Source organism: Panicum virgatum, chromosome 8N (genome assembly GCF_016808335.1).
Source record: "Panicum virgatum strain AP13 chromosome 8N, P.virgatum_v5, whole genome shotgun sequence".
NCBI classification, from domain to species: Eukaryota; Viridiplantae; Streptophyta; class Magnoliopsida; order Poales; family Poaceae; genus Panicum; species Panicum virgatum.
In genome coordinates, this window is record NC_053152.1 from 40,276,529 (window position 1) to 40,284,798 (window position 8,270).

Genomic DNA, 8,270 nt, shown 5'->3' on the forward strand with positions numbered 1-8,270 from the left:
AACTATCTATTTAAACTGGTCTAGTTTCTCTTGACTAGATAACATGCAACTATTTTTCGTGGCTGCTGCTAGTGCACTGCACGCGTGTTGGGCCTGACCCAACTGCCACACGGGCGAGTGGGCCACAGCCCGCAGGAGAGAGGAAGGGGGCGTCGTTTAAAATTGGGGATCGGAGAGTGGAGGGGACGGGGTCCGAGATAGGCAACGTGCGTGATCTCGGGTGGCCAGAAAAATGGATGGGGATGGAAGATTAGCGTGATTGGCGGTCATACCACGGAGGGAGGGGAAGCCATCCCAGCCGGGTACAGCCCGGGCTAGCTATCCCTGTGATGAAAAAAAAAACACCGTCGACTGGCAGAATCATTTTGCTTCTATTAATTTTTTTTGTCCGCTTCTGTTTTGTTGCACCTGTCCCACCTTTTTAACTGTACCATGGGTCTGTTGTGATGGGTAAGGAAAAAATATTTAGGCCTTGTTTAGATGCACTCAAAATTCCAAAACTTTACAAGATTTATTAAATGTAGCTAAACAAAATAAGTAATTACACAGTTTGACTATAATTTGCGAGACAAATCTTTTATGCCTAATTAACTCATGGAGGAACAATAATTACCAAATACAAACTAAAATGTTACAGTACTTTACACCCAAAATTTTTCGCTTCTAAACAAGGCCTTAGGTAAAAATGTACTCAATTATTTTGGATCTTTATAGTATATATAGATATATAGATATAGATAGATAGATACATAAATACATACAGTTAACACAGTCATGTTGAAACAGAGTAACATGACTTTGTTCCGTAAAAGGAGGGTAAAAAAGAACAATTAGAGAAACAAAAAGGGAACTCTACGGGCCATGTCAAAACTCTCTAAGGCATTCAAAATGGTCAGTGTTTATTTACATTGCGTTCTGTAACACTAGAGAACATAAGAAAAAGGAAATATCAACAATATATGTCAGAAATGTGGGCAAAGAAATAAAATGCAAATAGGGGGATACTTCACATTTTAACTAGATTATCAAAAACTGAATCAAGCAAAGAATGCCTAGACAGGGGTGAAAACATATGCAACAACAAACGCTTTTTCACAAAACCAGTGAGCTTTATGTTCATAAAGTAGCTCATTCTGACCAGAAGTGCGAAGGCACAGCTTATCCTTCCCTAGGTTGCCTGTAATCAGATTATCAGAGAATAGAGGCGCTTAGCTTCCTTTTAGAAATCTTCTTTTGCCTCTGTTTGGGGAACCAGTCCAGTACCAGCATCAGACCGACATTGCTCCCACACATACCGATGGGGTACCTGCCATTTTATACTCAGCATTGGTGAAATGTGAAAAAAAATAAGAAGCAAGGATTAGTCAATGGAGAAAGATTTGGTAACTCACCGGATGCGATTTGATTTCCTTCGCCAACAGAAGATAGATGCAACCCACTGGATGTCACATATAAGGAGCAAAGAGTCAATTAAAAATTCTTTACAATATTATCTGCTAGAAGACCTTCAAATGAAGTAATATATAAATCAAATTTAGCCATCTCTCTAGGCTCAGAAAAGTAAGAGGTATGGTGACAAAGAATACCCTATAAATTAACTAAACTAAGCATCCATAACAAAATTTGCATAGCAGTACAAGACAGCACAAATGGGACATTAACTATGATATATTATAGTCAATTAAAAATAGCGTGGTCAGAACTAATGCTTCTAGTCAATCATCAGGAATGACCCAATCCTGGTAGCCGCCATGTTGGCAACCGTAAGGTCACATGCCTTCTATTGTTTCCAACAATTTGGTAGATGGCACATGGACAGAAAATAGAAGAGCCTAATTAAAAATGGATTCCCTGTCCACGGTCCATCCATGTGCCATTTCGTCTGTTGTTTAGTAGTGTGACGGGATAAGGCACATGGCCAGGAGCTCTATCTAGTTCAGGCATGATGCACTATAAAATGCTGATGTATCGAGTGCACAACAACAGACGAGCACTAGAAATTGCATCCAACAGATATAGGCTTATAGCAAAACAGGAACAATTTGTAATCTCCTAAAATTGAGATTTGACCTAAGAATTAAGGAAGAACCTTTGTTAAGAGATACACAAGAAAGATTGCAAGAAAACTTAGGTGAAATGAGGAGGATGCACAATTCTGTTGCTGCAGCACATCACAAAGATTAAACAAAGACCTTATTCAAAGGAGATGCTCTTAGTTATGCAGCTCTTAGTTATGCAGAAGTAACTGAATTGTGATGAGTCCCTACAGATACCGTGGTAATGAATGAACATAGTAAAGACTTGATTTATTCAAAGTTGCAGGACGATGTGCCCATGGAACTGTGGGACTTCTTTTATTAAAGAAAATATTGGTATAAAACTGTGGTGGGAGACCTGTAGGAGTAAGTTCGGCTTAAGCAATCAAGCAAATAAAGTCCTGTTCACAAAAGCTAAGTTGTTTTCCATCCCAAGCAAAACAAATGATAGTTCACAGCCCATCATAAAAAACTATCCAAATGTGGGCACATACTGTAATTTTATCCAAATGTGGGCACATACAGCAACGATCTGCATTTCTCCATGTGGTGCTCAAGATTTTAAGAGCTATCACACAATGTGTTAAAAAAATGAAGGTCAGCAAGAGAATCATGGTACACTGAAATTATCAGACAATACTCCTTCAGAAAAAAGTGACAAATCTTTATTTCCAGGTTCAATGCTAGATAAAACAAGGTATGTAGAAAAAGGGGATATCAAGCATATTTCTACATTTCAGTAAAATAATAATGCAATCTGTTCAACCTATTTCAATTCTAAGAATGACAACTTTGTCATGAACAATTACTTACCAAAAACTCAAATAGGGACAAATGACGACAAATTCAGGGAATCAAAAATAGCACCCAGCAGGACAGGACTTCACATTTATCTCAAGCAATAAAGCATCCCAGATAACTCATTAATTGGAGTTCTGCATATTACGTTACCCAAATACCTGTCTAAATTATATGGTATTCGCACGGATTCCTCCAAACAAGCATTACAGGGGAAGAGAATAACTTCTCAACTGAGTAGAATTAATCAAGCAATAAACAAACAGACCATGCACATAAGCACACTGGCACATATTTTTTTTATCAGAACATACCTGTATTCAAGTTACGAAAAACGTACAAAGACCAGACCAAGTACAGGTACATCGCACAGGGATACAGAGGACAGCTGCCCCACCCATCTTACACAAAAGGCCCCAAGAAAAGGAAAATTACAACTAGGTCCCCAGGCCCTTTGCAGACAGAAAGCTCTAGAAAACCCCGCCGCCGGGGATCGCCGGCTCCGGCCGCCACCACCACCCACCTGCAGAGCAAAGGGAGCCCCAACGCACAAACGCTTTGAAAGCGAGCCGCAGAAGAAAAGGCCATCGCCGAGAAGACCATCGGCCGGGGCCGTGCCCTGAGCCCCCTCGCTCCTGGATCGGAACTCGCCGCCACCGACGAACGCCACTGCGGGAACCTCGAGCCCGAAACCACCACCCAGCTTCCGCAAGCCCAACAGCCACCTCCGCACCTTCAAAACAGAAGGCCAGCAACCCCTTCTCCCCCCGGAGACAGCGAGCCACCAGCGGACATCTAACCAATCCGTCGCCGCCGGCCAAGAAACCGACGACCGGAACAGGAGGACGCCGGGACTAGCAGCACCAGCACCGCATCCAAGAAATCCCCTTACACAAAGAGGCCCAAAAGAGACAAACCTCCCAAATCCGCCGCCGAAAGTGACACCGGAGCCGTCGTCGAGGACGCCGGAGCCGCCGCCAAGAACGCCGACGCGCCGTAGAGGGATTATTGGCCAGCACGACAGCCGATATGCCGCCGGCAAACTAAGCTCCGCCGCCATAGCCGACGACAAGCTAAACCTAGAAGAAACTGGAAACCTAGCTACTCTATACACAGACAGGCTGCCGGAGGCCAGCCCGCCCTCCTCCCCCAACGCCGGCGAGGGCGTCAGAGGATTTGGGCCGGCCAGATCGACGCCTGAGGCGTGCTCGCCCTCTTTTCGCCTCTGCCGCAACTGTAGCAGGGGAGAAGAGTCGAGAGACTGCGGGCTTAGGAAGAAGAACAAGTTTACCTTGATGACTGCCATAATGAAGATATTCACAAAGGAGGTCTGCTTCTTCACAACCTTCCTCTGCGCCACGACAACTGGCTGCAGCCTCGGCTGCACCTTGAGCGGACCAGCCGAGAACGGTGCAGTGTCCCTGCAGAGCTGCTGGGGCGATCTCCCAGAGCAAAACGACCTGTGCCTTCTCGTCCCCCATGGACATGATGGCGTGCCGCATGGACTCCCAGTCCGCCTCCAGCGCCTGCAGCCTCGCCTTGAGCTTCTGTATCTCCTCCCCCTCCTCCGCACAGCCCCCACCCCCGGCCGCCAAGACACCCACCTCACTCCCCCCGAGGTAGCAGCGGTCCACGGGCACGCCGTGCACCACGTCCACCGTGTAGACGCGGTCGCCGTCCTCGTCGTCCCCATTCAGCGCGTCCCGGCGGTCGAAGAGAGGGAACTCGTCGGGCAGTCCGTTCCGAGGGATGCTGTCGGCGGAGAGAGCGTGGGCGTAGTGCGGGGAGCTGGAGAGGACGACCCCCTTGGGGTCGGCGTTCGGGCTGGGCGTTCTGTTGAGCATGTGGTGGGTGCGCGTGGTGCCCACGTCCGCAGGCGCGCGCGGGGTGGTAGTCGTAGTCGAGGCACCGGACGGGGTGATGCCGATTAGTTGACTTACTGCTAGGCCATAGGACGAACATACAGTACATTGACATGTCATACTCCCCCGGTTATGGGATCGTGAAATACCCAATTTACTCCGCCTTGATGAGGCAATCTTGAGACCAAGACTTTTGTTGGAGTAACAGGATGTACTGACGTGGCAGTCTGTTGCTGAGGCATCGGCTGTAAGGCCGATGTTGTAGTCTGACCTGTCGACTGGGATACCGGCATATTCTGCATCAACAGCTGGGAAGCCGATGTACTTTGCATCATCGGCTGGGAAGCCGATGTGTTTTGCTGATGGGCCATCAGCATGGAAGCCGATGGATTGACTTGTCCCGTACCCGATGAAGCAAAGAATTGTGGGGGCATGCCAAATCCAGTCACTGGGTCCCACCCGACCGAGAACTCTGAAGCAAACCTTCCTTGGACCGTTGCAGCGATCGACGGAGAAGTGGTGAAGGAGGGATTCATCTGAGGCGGTATGATCGTACCAGCTGGCTGTGAGAACATAGGACCAGTATTTCCCTCCGGTCGACTAACTGAAGACGACGGATCTGTAGTTGCTGTTGATCCCATAGGAGTAAAGTTCATCTGGCTGGGCTGCATGTAATAGGGCCCTATGTAGCCTTGGAACGGACCTTCTCCCAATGTTTTGATCACTGCATTGTGCATAGTATGAGTCATCACTGATGTATGGTTAACAAACGCTTGTCCCATGGCTTGATGCACCATGTCCAACATCTTGTTCTCACGTTGGGTCTCAGTTAGGGGCTGGAGAGTAGGGAAATCAAACTTTTTGACCACTTATCCACTCCTAGTAGCACTGAAGGACTTGAGGCATTCACGCTTGTATGCTTCCAGAGCTTTTGCTAGCTCAGTTTTCTGTTCATCCTTGCGCTTTTCTGTTCCCTCGTCAACGGCCCGCAATCCTGGCACACGCCGCGGCTTCTGAAGACGCAGAGCGTGCCACCTGACCTATACCCGATCAGGAAGGTGCGAACATGCTTGCGACGATTTGCCTGCATATACAAACACGTGGAAACATAAGTCCGAGCCGTGGTCGGCTCCCCGGGACGACTCTTGCATCGGCTTTAAAGAGCCGATCGAGTCCCGGTGTCAGATCAGCTCTGTATATATCCAGATATTGGTAAATAAAGCAAATAACTGTAAAGACTGCTTCAATTAAATCTTGCCAATCTAATCCACGACGGTAAAAGCTTCACTGCTAGATCGGAACATTCTACACGTAATTAGGCCTAACGAACGTAAAAGATAACTGAACCTTAACCAGAAAAGAGGCCTAAGAACAAGCAAAAGCCGATTCCCGGATCAATCCCTATTAAGATTAAGGCAAAACATCTAATACGTCGCCGGATCATCCAACCCGTTTGCAAGGCCTAACCTAGTAGATATTACGCCAATTCTTAAGTGTAAGAACAAACCATAACAGATTAGATCTACTAGATAAAAAAGAAGCAGGGTGTCATCTCTACACGACTAATTCCATGCAACGGGAATTAGTATAGGATTAAAACATGATCGCACAGAGATGAAATGACATTCGTAGATGATAAGCAACAAGAGCACGATAGATCTACTAAAAGCCATGCTACGAACATCAGGATAACTAGCACTACTCGCCATCAAAAATGCTTCAGTACGAGTAATACCAAGGTAAAAGCAAGAACAATGCTGCCCTGATTGCAGGAAACGATCAGGGTAGCATGGCGCTTACTTGGATGAAACTCTAGAATTAGGGGTGGCGGTGCACTGAGAGTTGTTGTTTGCGAAACGTGATGACGTTCTCTTTTTACAAATACCATAGAGTACATATTTATAGTCCGGAGACTTGGGAAACAATCTTAAACTAACGTGTCCATAGCGGACTCTATCTCTAATCAAATTGGACTAAATCTAAATATACATGGCTCACATGGCCCAAATGCTCACGCAGGAGCCGATTCGTAAGCCTCCTTCAATTTCTTCATTAAGCCCAACTCACTCGCGGCCCATAAATTAACCTGTTAATTTATGGCAATAACACATGCCCCTCTGGTTTTGGCAATGATAATTCCAAAACCACTTCACCGCTTCATCTTCCCGTTGATGCTTCATTAAAACGCACAACAACCGCCATGGAAGACACAACGTTTCTGTAACTGGCTCCTCGTAGAATGTGAAACTGCCGATCTGTCTTCCATTTTTTACTATTTAATCTCACCCCAAATCGGCTCATTTCACCGCAAACTCGTCTTCCTCCCAAAGCCAAGTAGCGCAGAAAACCCCAACCTTCAGTAGCCATGGCGATCTCCTCCTCCTCCGGCTCCAACTTCATCGTCTATCCTTCTTCCCCTCTCCCTTCTTCAAGCTCCTCCGCCTCCTCCCTCGACTCTATTCCTGAGAGTCGGGAACCGACGCCGGAGTACGACCCTACGGCGGCGTACGAGGCGCTCGCTCCTCTGCATCCCAATGCAGAGGAGTTCGACTTCGAGATCGTCTCCGAGGATGACAAGCCCCAAACCGGAGGTGAAGACCTCCGACTCCTGTTCCAGGACGAGCCGGAGAGCAGCAGCGAGGAAGGCTTCTCTTGGGATGGAGCCGATTCCTCCTCGGAAGAGGAGATCGTCTCCCCCTCCAGCAGTGATGACCCGATAGGAGGAAATCCCTTCCAATTCCTTGGGTCCTCCGAGGAGGACAGCGAGGAAGAAAGCAGCGGCGGCGGCGGCTGGAGCAGCGACGCCGAGACCGACGGCGGCAGCAGCGCCTTCGACGGCGCCAGCAACGACGACGACGACGACGATGACGATGACGACAGCGACGGCGGTAATGCGCCGGCTCGAAGCCCCAAGCACCGTAGGTACTAGGTACCTACGAGCGGTAGATGTAGGTAGTACTGTAGAAGTGGTAATATTCAGCCTGCCCTTTTAACCTTCTGTTGCTCATCGATCCTCTGAATAAATTGAACTATGAAATATGACACCATATGTAAATTTCTGAATCTCTGAACTCCAGGTGTCAGACATCCTTCTGCCGCATCCTTCCAATCCCAAATCCCTTTGTCTTGGCCCACTAACTTATGAAAATCCCACATATCTAATTTCCTGTGAAGCGAATAGAATCACTTTCATGAGTCAAGGCATTAATTTAAATTCCTAGGCCGACTGCCTAAGAGCCTGGCCTAATCCACCTGAAAGCTGGATTACATGGTATAGCAGAGTAGCAAAAGGCTATATTCCCTATCCACCCGATGCACTCAGTCTATCATTATCCCCTCTTGATAAAGATGAAAACCTTCTGAAGACCATCGGCTATTTTTGGTCTGGACCCATGACCCCTACTCTGCTGGATGTTACTATGATCACTGGCCTTGACATTGGATCCCCTAATCCTGCAGCTCACAGAATGGCAGAAGTCCCCTTCAAACTTTCATCTAAAACAGACTGCACAAACTGGAGCACTTACATGAACCAGCATATGAAAACAAAAGGTCCAGTAAGTAAAAAGGAACA

At 47.2% G+C, this 8,270-nt stretch overlaps 1 pseudogene; it reads right to left on the minus strand.

Moving 5' to 3' along the window:
* Window positions 1–1,002: 1,002 nt before the first annotated feature.
* Window positions 1,003–5,551, minus strand: LOC120685452 (annotated as a pseudogene).
* Window positions 5,552–8,270: the final 2,719 nt, after the last annotated feature.